The sequence below is a fragment of the Natrix helvetica genome, assembly GCF_964273705.1.
Source record: "Natrix helvetica genome assembly, chromosome: 1".
Classification (NCBI taxonomy): Eukaryota; Metazoa; Chordata; class Lepidosauria; order Squamata; family Natricidae; genus Natrix; species Natrix helvetica.
In genome coordinates, this window is record NC_138548.1 from 201,824,161 (window position 1) to 201,841,635 (window position 17,475).

Sequence of the window (17,475 nt, forward strand, 5' to 3'; positions counted from 1 at the left end):
GTGTGGCTGCTGTCGAGCTGGGCACGGCTCGGGCTGGTTTTTTTTCTTTTTTTACAGCCTCTGTTCCTTTAAGGACAGCCGGAGACGGGAAGGCGGGCCGGCACCTTAGTGGAAAAGCAAAGGGAGGCAGAGAAGAGGCGGCGGGGGCGTAGTTGCTGGAAGGGGCGCGATTCGAAAAACGGCGGTTTCTGCGGCCTCCTCTGAATCCCCCTGGGAGTACAACTTGGGAGAGCTTCTGGCTGCGAAACCCCAAGTGTTGTAGGTGCATTTACTTCCCTGAAGAGACCGCTTCCAATCCCCAAACTTCTTCCCACCTCAGGCGCAGTTAACTGCACGTGGGGATGACACGTCTAAGGGAGGGGGAATACTGTGTATTACTCAGCTTTTAACCCCAGAAAAGGGAGAGTGTTCTAACCAGGTACGATTTATGTGGCTTTTTTCCCCCTCCAGGCAGGACATCTATGCATTTAACAGGGAATGGCAAGCTGAAATTCCACAGATGCTGCCCGGTTTAAGGGTCGCCCAGAAGATGTCTCCAGCCTTCCCCTGACGAGCTAATCTCTCTACTTGTCACCCTTCTGGCCATGATGTCCTTCCTATGTGAGACCCTCTCTTCCCTTTGTTCCACCATCTTTTCTTTTGCTTTGGGTAAATTCTGTGAATAAATTGGGATGTGTCTTGACAGCAGTCCGGTGAAGCGTTTTGATTTGTATCAAGTTTTTGGAAGACAGTAAGACAGATATTCTGCTGACGTAAAATTACACTGCTTTCCACATAGTTTGAATTCCACACATTCAAACTGAACCACCTCACTGACCAAAACTTGTTAACTTGTTGGGGTTAACTTTGGAGATCCTCCTGTATATGAAAGATAAGTGATTGGTGGCACTGTCTGTGTTTTCAGTTTTAATACTAGGTGTTTAATACCAGACATTGGCATGAAAATGAGCTCTGGAAGTTGCCGCTAGTCACTAGTGGTGAAATTGGTGTTACATTTGCATAGTGTATTTCTTGGTGGCTTGGGATGCTGTTTGAATCATGTCTTGGACCTGTGTCATACAGTGGCTTAGTCAAATAAGTCAAATATTCAGCAACCTATGAGTTGTTATGTTGGGAAAACAGACCTTATAAGGCACTTCTTTGATCACTGCTTCCTATGATCACTGCTGGGATGTGGGAGAGGAGTCATAGAGAGAAAATTGGACACTTTTTTAAAACCTTAGCTATTGACATTAGTCATTAACTAAACAAGCTACAGCTTAAGGACTCAGACTGAAAGAGTCTTTGGGATTTCTGATTTTTCTTTCTCATCTGCTATAGTTTTATGGTTTTATTTATAAAAGTCTCCCTAAAAGAAGCCTTTCTGTGTGGCTTACTCAGTCCTTTTCAATTAATTAAGATAAGCTTTGCTTCTGTGTGCATTCACACTTCCTATTCAAACTGGGCCCTTCTCCATCCTATCACTGGTTTATAATGCATTTTGGTGGCCTTTTGCCAAGTCCAGCTAACAGAATTCTCTACAGGCTCTTGCCAAAGGGAGCCTCTACAACTTCTCATAGCTTAAAGCCTCACAATGTTAACTGGTCCTTCTGCCCTGGCAGTTTCCTCTGCTTATCTAACTAATTTCATGTTTATTCCTGTTTCAATGGCCAATACAAGGTGATACGATAAAAGGTCCTTTGACATGAGCGTCTTAATTCTGGATAACTTCATTTACTAGCAGCGAAATGGAAATGATTTACTGTTGCCTTTGTATGGAGTTTTTTTTTTTTTTTTTTGTACTCTGCAGCCTAGTCTAACCCATCCTAGCCCTGGAATTATTTAGTGGCCTCCCATCCCAATAATATCCACATCTGGCTTTGCTTTACTTTCTGAGATCAGTCAAGATTAGCTAGATGTGGCCACCTGTGTTCAAAAGTTGAGAAGAAATTGGGAGGGGGGACTACAAGAAAGCAAATATTACTTCAAGCTTTGGTCAGGGAAGGAAAATTATGGTCAGAAATGGTGTTTTTCTGATACTCCCTGAATGATCTTGGATTAAGTGTTATTACTCCACCTACCTTAGTTGGCAGACAGTAACAAAGTTAATTTGTTGCCACAAAATGTCAATCTGCATTTGTGAAAATTTTCTTGCATTCCAATACAATGTTGTGAGGGAAAGTCTGAACTGTCAGCTGCTCCCAAGAAGTTAAATAATGTAAGCTACTAATGATAATAATACTGAGTTTATTTACATATATTTGGTAAATCTACATGTAAAGAATGGGTAATATGGGATATTTACGTAACACGATTTAAAATAGATCCACATTGTGTGTTCTTTAGGATATTGATAAATTAGATTTTCCAGATCTCACTTTTGGCCATGCTGGCTAGGGGCTGATGGGGTTTTTGCTTCAACAACATCCAGCAGGCTGCAGCATGTGCACCATGGGAAATGTAAGAAGCAAAATTGATTCAGTGCAAGTAGATAAAGAAAAGGATAGTCATGTTTGGGACAGAGGTGTCAGAATTTGATTACTTGAAGATTTCCCCTGTGTTCAATGGATTGGGAAGAGGGACAACTCTATTAAAACCAGGAGTGACCAACATTGGCAACTGTAAGATTTGTGAATTCTCCAACCAGAATTCTCCTACCAGAATTCTCCAACCAGAATTCTCCTACCAGAATTCTCCAACCAACCATGCTGTCTGTGGAATTCTGGGAGTTGAAGTCCAGGAATCTTAAAAGTTGCCAAACTTGGACATCCCTCACTTAAAGCATCTCCACAAAAGTGAAGCTTCTTTTGACTCTGGCTGTCAATTCTACATTCTCCATCCTAGAAACCTCACTACACTACGTTTGGCTGAAAGCTTTGAAAAGTATTATTACTGCTCAAAGGGCCAAATCCCCAATGCTCAGAAGCTACCCTATAAAGGACAGATCAGTAGCAACTTCTATCTCAGGGCTCATCTCTTAACAGCTCTTCCTCCACCCCACCCTTCCTTTCTTCTGCTTGCCTGCAGTGCCATTCTCCCTGGTCTGTTTCCTTTGCCCTATCACAGCAAGTTTTTTTTTAAATCAACCATCTGTTTTTTTTTAAAGTAAACATTATTTGAGAAATTACCAATATTCCTTAGGCTGCATATATTGACATCACTCAAAAGTTTAAGAAAGCACAGTGCATGTAACTTGATCATATGTAGGTTTCTTGTAATATGATCATATGTAGGTTTCTTGTAATATGAACATATGTAGGTTTCTTGTAATATGATCATATGTAGGTTTCTTGTAATATGATCATATGTAGGTTTCTTGTAATATGATCATATGTAGGTTTCTTGTAATATGATCATATGTAGGTTTCTTGTAGCATGCTATAGTTGTCAATATTATAATTAGCTTCTATAACAGTACCTTTGGCAACTGTCTGTTGGCAGATATTGATGTTATTTGATGATGGGAGAATATATTTTCTAGGTGTCAAGTTCTTGTTTAATAAAGATAACAGGTCTTGATCAAGGCTTCTATCTGGTGGCATTTAACATCCAATCTAATCAAATAGGGTGGCGAGGTTTGACAATTGCCTGTCTTAACTTTCTGAAGCTTCTGAAAGATTTTAGCATCTTCCATTTGCGAAGGCTGCGCAAGTTTCATTGGAAGACATTTTACTGCATTGAATAAAGCTTCTCCATTCAATCCTAGGATCCAGGAAAGCCCTAACTCGGAGTCTTGCCTCTGTTCACCCTTTGCTCCTCAAATTGTAGCTAGGAAGAAGGATTGCTACCCAACACAATTAAGTGTCTTTTAAAGATGATTTGATTTCAGCATTAGACTGCAGCCAGTTTGACTAATTGTCTATGGCAGAGGCAAAACAAACACTAGTTTGTCAGTTTGTAATTATTGTTATTTTTTTTAAAAAAAAAACCACTGACAGTCAAGAGATTATAGAAGTCCCAGTGGATTTTATCTATTGGGAAAGACTGATGTAGTCTTTTGATGTGGGTTTTGTCAAGCTTCCTCTTGCCTTATTATCCATCTGTTTCTTGGCAACTGATGGGCTCTCTTTTCTAATGTGCTGTTAAAAGCCTCCTGTGACACTTACATTATACAGACAGACTTTTCCATACAATTGTATCTTTGTTCCAGAAAAACCTCCAGATGCTTAATCTCTGGGTATTATACCGGTAGCTGTTCTTAGGAATAATCAGATGAGCAGGAACAGAGAAATAAATGGCAATTGAAGCAGTTTTTAAAATTCTGAAGCACATTCTCTGAAATAAAAATAAGGGTCTTCTAGTCCTTGGGAACCTGCTTGTCTGTAAGATATATGCCAGCTTCTCTCCATCATCAAATAGAGAATTTATCTGGAATTTTGTTTGATTTTGAGCCTGACTTGAACTATTGTACAGTACCAGATTTGGGCTAACAAACATTTGGATGACCACAAGATGGCAGCAAAGAATCAAGTTTTCTGTATTTCCTTTCTGCCCTCTAGTGAAGTCCCAAAACTGATAGCCTAATGTGGTTGTCCTACCTACACAAAGAGAAAACGAATACGCCAGCCACAATAATTTGTGAAGTCATATGCATATGCATGTTTCTAGGGAAGTAAGATCTTGGGAATACATACCCCATCTGCATTAAAGGTATGGATAGAACAGAATAAAAAAATTTATTTGGCCAAGTGTGAATGGACACACAAGGGATTTGTCTTTTGTGCATATGTTCTCAGTGTACATAAAAAGACATGAAAAGATACATTCGTCAAGAATCATAAGGTACAACACTTAATGATAGTCATAGATATATGGATATAAGGGCTGGTTGAAAAAACTGCCCCAGAGGACATCTATGCAAGGATGAAAGAATTTGTAATGTGGGAGAAAAGGCAGACTGTGCTTTTTAGGATGTCTTTTCCAAAGGTCATTGTGCTGGGCACCCCCCCCCCCCCATTGTTGGCTGAAACTTCTCAGAGTTGTAGTTCCATGAACCAGAAGGTTTGGGAAGACTCTTCCTTCAGAGCTGTCCCACATGAGGGAAATTAAGGTTATTTATTCCTTAATCCCCTCAGTCAAGAGGACCTTAACTTCTTATTCATCACACTGGTTGGGATCCCTGTCTGGTCATATTCTGGCATATAGGCACAGAACTGCAAAAGCTGACCAGAAGGTGTCAGGCAAGGGGCTGAAGGGATTTCCCTCCCTGCACACACCACATCCTGATTTTCGAACCCTCTCCCCTCCCACCCATTGCCCGCAGTAGTGAAAGGCAAATGAGTTCTGACAAGTGGTGGAGGATTGTGGTCAGCTGAGGTCTGATTCAATCATGTTCTTCATCTGTAATGTAGTGCCAAGCCATGCAATGGGGGGGGGGGCAGCATTTTATGTTGCCTGAGAGTTGCAGTCTCCCTTTTTAGTGTGGTGCTAAGAATCACACTCCCGAAAAGTGGAAAGGACAGATGAAAAAATAAATGGAAGCAGAGCAGAGTCCAGAAATAGCGCTACAAAATTCCAGACTCGGTGCTTTTAAGGCATGCTATTATGTTAAGTGTGTTGTGATAGTTTGTAAAAGCATTAATATCTGGGGAAGCCATAGCATAGTGTAGCACAATGCATAAACTCAGTGATTGGTTTGTGCATTACAAGCAATATTAGTTAATGAGATACAGAGAACTTCAGAGTAGCTTACATCAAAAGCCCATTTCTTTCTGGAGCCATCCTGATCCTCTGATTTACACATAACTGTTTCCAAATTCTGAAGAGCTCCCCACTGCAATTTTGGAGGGCCAATACAAAAATGTCTCCTATGAGTTGTGATTATCTTTGTGTATAATAAGGGACTACTGACAGTACAGTTCATGTCCTGCTGTGCTGTACCCTCTATAACAGGAGTGTCAAACTTGATTTTTTTGAGGGCCACATCAGGGTTGTACTTGACCTCAGAGGGCCAGGGAGGGCATGGGGCGTGGCTGGGGAAGTGTGGCAATAGGTGTGGCACAGGTCTCATGTCAGGGGCACCTGTGGTGGCCAAGTGCTAAGGCAGGACTTCCCTGAGACCCTTCCTCATTCATTATAATCATCCTTCCTTCCTTCCTTTTTTTCTTTTTCATTCCCTCATTTTAATGTATTCTTCCTTCCCCTCTTTCCTTATTTTTCCTTTATTGCTCTCTTCCCATTTTTCTTTCTTTTTCTTTGTCTTTCCTCTTTCCCTTTTCCCTTTCCTGTCCCATCTTGGATGCTCAAGTGCAAAAGGGGAAACATTTCTCCTCTTGTTTTTAGTTTGTTTTGATAGCCCTCTGCCAGCGAAAATGGCGCTCCCCCCCCCTGCCCCATTTTCAGTCTGGACGGCCTCCTTTTTCAGTCAGGAGCTCCATTTTCACTAACAGGGGCACTGCAGGCTAGTCCTTTGCTGTTTCCAAGCCAGCCCCACAGGCCAGATCTAAGAACCCTCCTTGAATTTGACACCCGTGCTCTATAAGGATTCAAGGACCCACCTTATCACTCTTTACTTGATAAAACAGCCGAAGAATGCTGATCTTTTTTATATACAGTTATTATCAGTATGATTCAGTTTCCTTCAGCATAGCTAAATTTTGTTATACTTTCTGAAAAATTAGACAGACTTGGATTATTCACTGATGAATCTATCCCCAATTATATTTTATGTTCTTTTGTTTTTACTTTATTTTCAAAGTGTTTTTGTTTGCAATTCTGGTCAGTGACTGTAATAAAAATAGTCATTCCCTAACAATTACACTGTTCTCACTTACCTGGATAGTCAGAGGTTTGTGGATACTTTGTAAAACAGAAGTAAAACCATGGGATAAAACACTTAATGTAAAACTTAAAGCAATTTAAACTTATCACAGAAGAAAGTCCAGCAATTGTGGGGGAACAGAAATCACGAAAAAGCTGTATATCAGTCACTTAAAATATTAAAACATAGACTTCCGGTTCCGGCGGCTACGGCGACAGGCAAGCCTTTGCCTGCTCCCGCTCTCCCGGTGGGCTTCCCCCGCTTCTGGGGGGGCACAGGACGCCCCGGAGAGGCGTCCTGCCGAGGGAACGGCTCGCGGAGGGTCCTGGCGTCGGCGGCGGCTGGCGGGGGCTTCTCCGCTTCGTTCTAGGCACCGGGGAGCAGTCTCGGAGGGCGCCCATGTGTGCGCGTCTCGCCCCATGCCGATCGGAGAACGCACTCTTGAACGAAGCAGCGGCAGTATGGTGAGAGGCTTCCCTTCTTCACTCCCTCTTTCTTGAATTGATGGACTTTTCAGCATTTTTTAAAAAAAGTTAACTTTCGGATTCCTGCTAGAGGTGCAGCTAGAGGGAGGGGGATTCCCCCCCTCCCTTGGACAAGCGGCTTGAGAAGATTTTGCTTTCACCCCCAGGGGAAGGAGGAGGGGGGAGAGCCAACTAATGATGTCTCACCCTCATAAAAGTGACTTTCATTGGACTTAGCTCTAGAACTTATGGGTGAACTGAGAACTTTCTGAACTTTTAAAATTTTATTATGCCTCTGAGCCCAAAGCTGGCAGGGCAAGATGGCACACTTCCGTTGTCTTCATGAACTGTGAAACCTGACTCCACCTTTAAAATTCAGGCTTCCGGTCTTTGTCTCCGAGTCACCCAGAGGAATCTCTTGTGGATTGTTATTTTCTGAACTCTTTGGAGAAAAAACTTTCATCTATTGCTAGAGTGACCAAAGAAACCCCCATCTGTTTGGATCCTCTGCCTTCTGAATTCGCCTGCCTGCTCTACTTCTCCAGCTGCCCAGTTTCTACTTTGACTGATCTCCTTGCTTCATAAACCATGTCTCCAAAAAGACCACCTCCTGGAAAGCCTGGTTTTGCTACTTCTGCCCCAACGTCTGCAACGTCTAGTCCAGCTACACAGTCAAAGATAACAGAACTGATGCAACCCAAGACTACAGAGATAGACTTTCAACAAATGCTTCAACAAATTCTACAGGGCCAGGAGGAAATTAAGAAACAGTTAAGGGAAATGAAAGATGAAATTAAAGAGAATCAAGCCCAAATCTTTAAGAACTCACAGAGACTGGACCTTGTGGAGGGTGGGGTGGCGGAGGCGAGGGGGGGGTAGAGGCTTTACAGAAGGGGAACAAAGAACTCGACATCCAACAAATGAAAACAGAGTTTGAGAGAATGTCCTTTTATCTTAGATTTCAAAATGTAATAGAAGCAGATGGGGAAAACATAAGGGACATTATGACTAATATTTTAGCTGAATACATACACAAAGATAAACAACAGATGGAATGGGAGATAGACCTAGCCTATAGAGTGAATTCAGCATATGCCAGAACACATAATGTACCCAGGGAGGTTCATATTAAATTCCTTAGGAAAACCACAAGAGATGAAATTCTGGGTGTACAAAGGGGGCAAACATTGACATACCATGACAGGGAGATAACCATTCTAAAGCAGATTCCCAAAAAAATTAGGGAAAAAAGGAAAAGCTATTCGCAATTGGCGAATAAATTATACCAGAAGGGGGTGTGGTTTAGATGGTTGATGCCTGAAGGTATGCTGATATTCTGGGAGGAGACAAGAATCAGAATTAACACACCCATAGAGGCACAGGCCTTTATGGAAAAAAATAAAGCCAACCTAGAAAAAACAGAAGACAACACAACGGTCATACAGGACACGGGAGGGGCCGGAGCTCTGCCAGCGGGGGGTGAAGGGGCAACACCAAGAAAGCTCAGATCACAAAAATAAATAAGAAAACCACAATGTTATAAACAGACCGAAAGTAATAATGAATTTATAACTAGACTATATATTATAACTATATAAACTGATTGAAAATTATCTTTTCTAGAATTAATATGCTGATTTTTTTTTGATTATGTATTATGGTTTGATATCTTGATGTAACCTAGGAGTCTGGAGGGAGGGGGCGTCTGCCACACTTGCAACTGCCAAAATTTGTAACCATTCCACTTACCCTTTTCCGCATAAATGTTTTTAAAAAAACCAATAAAACTTTTTGAAAAAAAAAAAATATTAAAACATAGAAGCAAGCAAGCATGCTTCTCTCTAGGGGGCATGCTGTGTATGGCATTTCCATGGATGAAACTTTTCCTTAATAATCACCCATCTCTTCAAATTTGGGGGCAGGCAAAGCCTAGAGAATAAATGTGGGAAGAGATGCTGTTTCGGGGATCCAAGCTCCAAGCCACCTAGTGTATTAAAATTGCAGGTACCAATTTGAGTTGGACGTAAAGTTTGCAAATAACTGCATGGCACCTGTTCATTGCCTCACAGACTATACACCAAAGTTTTAGGTAGCTTTCACACTTAACATAGTCTTGGAAAGCTATGGTTTTTTCCCATGAATTGCTCTAATCCTTTTCACTAGCCAAATAAACCAGTTGTCCTGAAACAAATAGACTAATGTTCAGAATTTATCATGCATAAAAGAAGTCCTCACCCTTCACTCTATTTTGCTTGGAGACTCCAAGGCTTGGCACTACTAGACATGGGGAAATGCTTTTAAATTAAATAAATTGTTATTTTATTTGCAATTTGTTACATCTTTGCCTCTTATTTTAACCTGGGCTTCAGTAACTGGGCTTATTTGCATCAGTTGTTCTCACAATGCCCAGGACCAAGAAATTAGATGGATAGGATAGGAATAGAATATAACAGAACAGAATAGAATATGGAATCTAGACTAAATTAGACTAGACTAGAACAGAAAACAGTAGACTAGAATAGCCTTATTGTCCAAGTGTGATTAGACCACAAGGAGTTTGTCTCTGGTGCACTAGCTCTAGGCGTACATGCAAAGAAACATCACCATCATCATCCTAATGAGAGGGTGGAATAAAAAAGATACTAAGAAGGATAAGCGGTAATACTACAGGCCTACTATATAGGCAGCACTGTGAGAATTAGGTGTTCAGCAGACAAATGGCACACGGGAAAAACCTGTCCCTGTTTCAACTTGTTTTGGCATTAGGTGCCCTCTAGCGCCACCCCAAGGGAAGGAGCTGAAACAGTTTATGTCCAGGATGTGAGGGATCTGTAGATATTTTCTCAGCCCTCCTGACCCATGCAATCTACAGATCTTCCATTGTGAAGGCAGGCTGATTGCATGTATTCTTTCTGCAGTCTTAACTGTCTGAAAGGAAATGGAAAAGAATAGAAAGGGTTCCCTCTTTTTCTGTCTTTTTTTTCCATCCTAAAGTAGTCCAGGTGCTCTGGACTACTACTTCTATCCTTCCCAACCAGCATGCTGTCTGGAAATGATAACACCATAATCCAACCTCTTCAGAAGGTATCAGGTTGGGCAGGACTGCTGTGTTCCGTAGCTTATTGGCCAACAAATCTGGATTCACATCATGGGATTGAAGGGGGCCCCCAACATTCTTGCTGAGGTTCTATTGAAACAAGGGAAGAATGCAAGGCATGTTCCTGCTTGCCCGTTGCAAAGGAAATGAAACTAGAATAGCACGGAGAGAAGGTGCATGAGCCTTGAAATATCGAAGTGTAGGAAAAGTTTTTCAAGAGTTTATAAGATTTTTTCTCTTGAATCTTCAAGGGCTAATTTATACAACCAAACTGGATGAAAATATAATGAAGCTGGGTTTAGCTGTACTGTATAAAAAAGACTGGCTGATTTCTATTCTAATCAGCACCTAATTGCCAGAAGTAAATGAAACACCATGTGAGCTATGATATTAGAAGCAATATTAATTTGCTTTCTACCAACAGATTTCAAATACAATTCCATCCAGTTTAGGGTGAATGATCTGATTCCTTTAAAGCTGCCAAATTATTTTAGCGCTGGAGGCAGATCATCTAATATGATAAATAACTAACTGTACTCACTTCCAAATTTACTGTCTGAGGAATTATAAGGCTGGCCTTTCCCTGAGGTGATTCCCACTCTGATCTCAGCAATCTGTGGATTTTTTGGGGGGTGAATTTAATCTAGCAACTTCCCGGTCTGATTATCACTCTCAACTGCATTTAACAGACAGCCTCCCTTTTTAAGAATTGAGTTGGAATACTTCTAAAAGATAGTCAAGAGATCTCTCCAATTGGAAATGAAAGAGGTGCATTGGAATAGGCCTGGAGTAGGCTTGCAAAGAAAAGGGCAGAAGATCTTTTCATATAGCTTTCTGTTCTGACACACACACTCCCACGCCTGTGAATAAACCAGAACACAGGCGTGGCTGTTTGCCACTGTTTAATTACTGAGATAACGAATCCTTTGGCTGAGGGCCCAGACAACTCATGTTCAAATGAAGCAATGCAGATAGTCCAAATGAACAGATACGGCTAGAATATACAGAGAGATTTTTTAAACTACTAATTTGAATGGTTGTTTCCTGCAAATGTCCCCTCCCAACGCCTCACCTATAATCTCTCTTGGGAGGGTCCAATCCACAACCACCTGTGCTTAATCATCTTCTGTGAGTCTGCCTACGGAGTTGCTGCTTCCATTTCTCAGCCCTTCTCAATCTAGCATCAGGGACAAACTGCCTTTGATCCTCCGCACTGCTCCATGCCTCAGGCGCCTCCTGGTGGCCAACTAGCCTCTCTGGTCCCTGCTCTGAGTCTGAACCCTGCACAGGGTCCTCCACATCGTCCAGGGCAGACTCATATGGTTCCTCGCTATCCAAGTCCATCAGCAGCTCAACCAGATCCTGCTGGGCCACAACAGCTTTCTATATGGAAATGTTTCTCCAAAGAGAGTTGGTCTACTCCACAGCTGAATACTGCGCCCGTTTGGCTTAATACAGAGGTGGGTTCCTACCGGTTCAGACAAGTAGGTAGTAACTCGGCCTGCCACGCACCAGAACTGGTTCTATTGCTGGCGGCGCCATCTTGATTTTCAGTTCTGTGCATGCGCAGAACAATCTTCATACCCAGAAATATATATTTTTTCTTTTTTTAATGTTGTGTGCATGTGCAGACCTTTTTAGGCGTGCGTGTGAGCGAAGCGAGTGTGCAAGCGCATTTTTTTTTACGGGCCGAACTGGCAGTAATGCCGGCAGCAACCCACCCCTGGTTTAATAGCTGCCACACTAGCAAGATCGATGCTAGACTAAATGATACAATGAGGCTCCTAAGCGGTTGCATAAAATCTACTCCTCCTTGCTGGCTCCCCATCTGGAGTCCCACTGCACCACCAGCCCTATGAAGGCAGGAAAGCCAAATGGGCTGCTGAACGCCCAGATACAGGCAGATACATAGATGACTTTACACAAAAGGTGCCAGATTTTGACCTTCCTCGTCAGCATTGGTCAACTCTGATCAGGATCCATACACAACATGGTGTCTGCCAGGACTCATCGTTTTAAGTGGGGTCTTGTCTCCACCTCTCAGTGTGACTGTGGTGCTCCTCGACAAAATATCCATCACATTGTGTCCGAATGTCCATCAAGAGCTTACACCAGCCTAATGGCTGGTTTTTTCAACATAGACCACCCTGTCGTTGGATGGCTGGGTGGACTGGATATTAACATTTGAACTACTAGAAGTCCATACTTAGTATACTTATACTATAAGTGTATTTGCCATACGCTAAATAAAATAAATCTCCAAAGAAGAAAGTCAGTCACAGAGAAGTTATATAGCACCAGGAAATGATGCACGTCTTCTGATGCTGCTGAACCACAAGTCTAAAACCACACTCGGCCTATGGTAAAGCAGCAATCATTAAGGGGCCACAGTTTCCCTAGCTTTGGCATAAGCTGGTAAAGGAAGCTGAGAAGCCCTTGGCAGGCAGGCAGTCCCAAAAATGTCTGCTGAGCCTAGAAGAAGGGGAAAGAGGAAGACTGGCACCAGAGGGACGACAAAAAAAAGTAGATCACAAAGAAGATGAAGGAGGGTTGTCGAGAAGAGAAATTACGCAAGGAGTGATTTAAGGAAAGGTTTTTTTTTTCTTTTCTCTTTTGTAAATGTAGAGTTACAACTCAGGACTACAATTCAGCCCTAAATTTGCAAGACAGTTGCTAAGTGAATTTTGACCTTCCTTGCCACAGTTGTTAAGTGAATCACTGCAGCTGTTAAGTTAGTAATATGGTTGTTAAGTGAACCTGGCTTCCCCATTGGCTTGGCTTGTCAGAAGGCTGCAAAAGGTGACCCCAGGGCACTGCAACCGTCCTAAATATGAACCAGTTGCCAAACATCTGATTTTTGTTTGCATGATCGTGGGAATGCTGCAACGATCGTGTGAAAAATGTCACTTTTTCCAGTGCTGTTGTAATTTTGAATGCTTGCTAAATGAACTGTTGTAAGTCGAGGACAGCCTATAGTAATTTGAGGTATTAATACCATGCTATAAAGCCTTAGTAAGAACACATCTAGAGTACTGCATTCAGTTTTGGTCACCACACTATTTAAAAAGATGTTGAGACTCTAGAAAAAGTGCAGAGAAGATCAACCAAAGTTGATTAGGGGACTGGAGGCTAAAACATACAATAAACAGTTGCAGGAACTGGGCATGGCTATTCTAGTGAAGAGAAGGACCAGGGGAGGCATGATAGCAGTGTTTGAATATTTGAGAGGTTGCCACAGAGAGGAAGGGGTCATGCTATTTTCCAAAGCACTTGAAGGCCAGGCAAGGAATAATGGATGGAAACTGAACAAGGAGAGATGCAACCAGGAAATAAGGATAAATTTTCAACAGTGAGAACAACCAACCAATGGAACAGCTTTGCCTTCAGAAGTCGTGGGAGCTTCATCACTGGAAGAAGACTCGACTGCCATTTGTCATAAATGGTGTAGGGTCTCCTGCTTGGGCAGGGGCTTGGACTAGTTGACCTACAAGATCTTTTCCAACTCTGTTAATCTGTCAGATTGCTGCATATGCCAGTCACCACTGCTGTGCACCCTGAATAGTCATCGGCCAGCTGACAAAAAGTTTCACTTCCTTTGAAAGCAGACAATGCTGTTGACATGTACTGTAGTGCCTTTTGTAATATTTCCCCCAACTGCAAACATTCAAATAGAGCATAAGGGGACAAGTGATTTCCAGGTAGCCATGCTCCCAAGAGCAGCAGGTCTGTTAATTCTATCTCAGAGTCCTGTAGCTCCTGGCATTCCAGAAGTATTTATTTGCAGCTCACCCACAGCTTTCAACAGTAATTTACAGGCTTTGGACAGGATCAAAGAGATTACTGGGCTGTCCTTAAAAGAGCTGTGGATTATTGCTGGAGACCAGCCAGAATGATGAGCATTTGTCAAAGCAGTCCGAGAGTTGAGCGTGTTTTGATGGCATCTAACTAATTCGTGGTAACTACAGCTCTAAGACAGGAGGTACATAGGAGGTACATGATTTTGAGAGGAAGTTGAGCCCTCCAACTTTTAATTTTCTGGGACCAGCCCAGCTATTAAGAGAGCAGCACTGGTGGGCTAAAATGGACTCTTGGAGAAACAGTTTCTCTTTAATGCTTTTCAAAGAACAGTGAAATGATGTTTGTGCTTGGCATACTTTTTTTCACTACGCCATGTGTTGATTCTATCCTGTCCTCTTCTGTTTTGTAATTTGCAGCAGGCTTGAAATGACCTAACTTCCATGCCCATTTTTGGCCTTAAACCTGAGTTCCCAAATCAAATAGCTATGTTAATATAGCCCGGCAAGCAGCAAGGACAACCTTAATACAGCAACCTGATTCATACAGCATGTGGCCAAAATGGCTTTACAGCAATAGCACTTAGACTTATATACCGCTTCATACTGCTTTACAGCCCTCTCTAAGCAGTTTATAGAGTCAACCTATTGCCCCCTCATTTTACCCACCTCGGAAGAATGGAAGGCTAAGTCAACCTTGAGCCTGGTGGGATTTGAACTGCCAAATTGCAGTCAGTGGGCAGTCAGCAGAAGTAGCCACCAGTACTGCATTTTAATCACTTTGGTACCAATGTGGTATCAATAGCTATGGTATCAATATGCTGAACTGTAAAATTCCAGAGTTCACTTTAGCGTAGTTGGGTATGTTTTTATCAGATCTGTTCAACTAAGTAAGAAAAGTATATTTTGGATAAGTAGGCCACAGAGCTGTAGATCCATGTGACAAAAAGATGCTACAACAGCGATCATAACTCTTGCCTCACTAATTAACCCGTAAGTCCAATTAAATGCAGCCTCTACAGATTAATGGACTGATACTCAAACTGGTTAAAAGGTGTTAATTAAATTAATTCAATAATATATCTTTCTTTAAAATGGGTTATATTTACCTATTATATTCCTTCCTATCATATTTTGGACAGAATCATTTGAAGTCCAAGCAACAATGTTTACTTTGGAATGTTGGTTTATCATTTACAGTGTAAGATAAATTCTCCATTCATTTCAGCTCAATTCTTGGAAGTCCATAGAGTTTCTATTGATGACCCTATCGTAGTGACTGAGCAATATCTTCTGAGAACTTTTTAACTTCCCAGTTTAATTTGCAGCCTTCAGAGTTCCAGACTGTACCTCCATTCCAATATTAAATAGGGCCGAAGTGTGGTGGTTCGTGGGAATGACCTTGGGAGACAGGCGGAAGAGATGCAAGAGGTATCTCAGTCCCCAGAAGGAAGAGGAGCTTGGGAAGCATTTCAGAAGAGACCCACCCTAGTTTTCCAGAGAGTAATAGGAAAGGAGGGGAGAAATACTTTTAGACTAGCAAGATTCTGTTACAGTAAGATAAGAGCTAGTATTCATTGTTGTGCTGCTTATTTGGCTTTCCCACAAGGCTAATAGTAGGCAAAATCAGGTGATGTCACCTGCTGAGACAATGTACTCTACAGCCTTCTTAAAAGGGCAAGTCATAAGAATGAAGGCAGTAGAACTGTATCCATCAAGAATCTACATCAGCAACCAGCTTGAGGTGACACTCTAACTCTCTTTCAGAAATCCTCCTGCCTTGGGTAACAGTTTCCTGAAATGTACACATGGCTCCCACCTCTTCATGTAAATCTATGCCGGGTGAAGCAATCTGTGATGTGGCAGACTGAAGACTTTCCCATAACAAATCCACCAGCCAGGAGGTTCTCAGCATTGGGGCTTGAAATAGCAGGTTGGCTGCTTTCGTAAGAAGATTTACTGTTGGTAGAATATACCAGCTGCTGGCTGGGCAACATGAAGCTTGCGTTCCATCCCATCTCAGGAGCAGCAATTTGTGCAAAGCTGTTATAAAGTAATAAATTGTTCAAAACTCAAATCAGTGGAATCACTTCAGATGCTGGGAAGATCCTTCCAAATTATGCCTTCTCTGGAAATTGTGGTTGCTCACTTCATTGGCACCTCACATATTGTTGACTTCATTCTAGAAGATCTGCCCACAGAAGCGTATGAAGTAACGCTCAGGCTTCCACATTTTTATGAGTAACTTAAGCAAACATCCTGGAGAAATGTTGTTTGTTTTGAGAGGTATGTAGAAGTACATTGGTTGTTTTTTCCTCTGGTTCAATCTTCTTCTATTCCAATGAATAAACACCCAGAGCCTTCATTCCCCCATGGACTACCCATGGCATTGGATTCTGCAGCAAAAGGGAAGGATGCCAAGAACTCAGAAGTGTTTCCCACAAGGCCAGGAAGAAAAGATAATCTGTCAAGTGCTAGACACTGAAAGCTAAATTCATAATTGCACATGTATACTCCCAGAGGAAGGAAACTCTTTATTTGTATAGGGCAGCAGAGAAAAGAAGAACCTGCGTTAGCCCTTATGTATATAAGTAGATTCTTAGACTTTGCAGCTCGGCTGTGAGGTGAGTCTCCAAAGCTGTGAGAGCAAACATGATTCCATCTCTTCCTAAAGAAAGGCATCTCAGCACCCCAGCATCTTGACTGGGCATCTTTCACTGTACAAGGGCAAATCTTCAGGATGCATCTGTACACCAATTCTGCTGTCTTGATTTTGTACCAAGATTTTGGAATGTGTATGTCCAGGTATAAAATAAGCCCTTTCAGGCAAATTAGTAGGTTTTTTTCTTAAATTGTGCTTGATGCATTTTGCTTCTTCTATTGAGACTAGATGAAGAATTATGCAGGTAGAAGCTCCATCCATCACTATTTGAAATTATGTACATTACAGCCCTTTTACCGTTGTCCATGTCTGTATGATATTTAAACTCTAGGGTCCACTTTACAGTTTCAAGGGCTGGACCCCCCTGCACTTCTTTGAAACACGTAGCAGCAAGATGCTGTATATTTCTACACTACGATAGTGTAAATCTTGGGAAATGATTAGCTCAAGGTATAAAATGAGTTCAAACGTTGTTATGGGTTCATTTTCATCGAGCAGAAAAATTAACACAGATAGGATGCTCGTGTGCATAGGAGTCCCAGTCAACCTGAATCATCCAGAAATCTATGCAGCAAAACAGCTTTCTGCGAACGTAATTAATGCAGATACACATTCCCACGTGAAACAGGATCAATTGTCCCAATATGGAAATCCCTGTTCCCATTAGTTGTCTGAATACCAAAGAATTATATTTTATTTTCGTCTGTGCGGGACATCTT

The 17,475-nt window shown here is 41.9% G+C and overlaps 1 long non-coding RNA gene across 1 annotated transcript; it reads left to right on the forward strand.

The window, feature by feature from the left end:
* Window positions 1–119: 119 nt before the first annotated feature.
* LOC309392658 lies at window positions 120–687 on the forward strand. Its single transcript, XR_014175482.1, has 2 exons — window positions 120–258; window positions 451–687. It is a non-coding gene; the product is annotated as an uncharacterized lncRNA (long non-coding RNA).
* The last annotated feature ends 16,788 nt before the right edge of the window (window positions 688–17,475 follow it).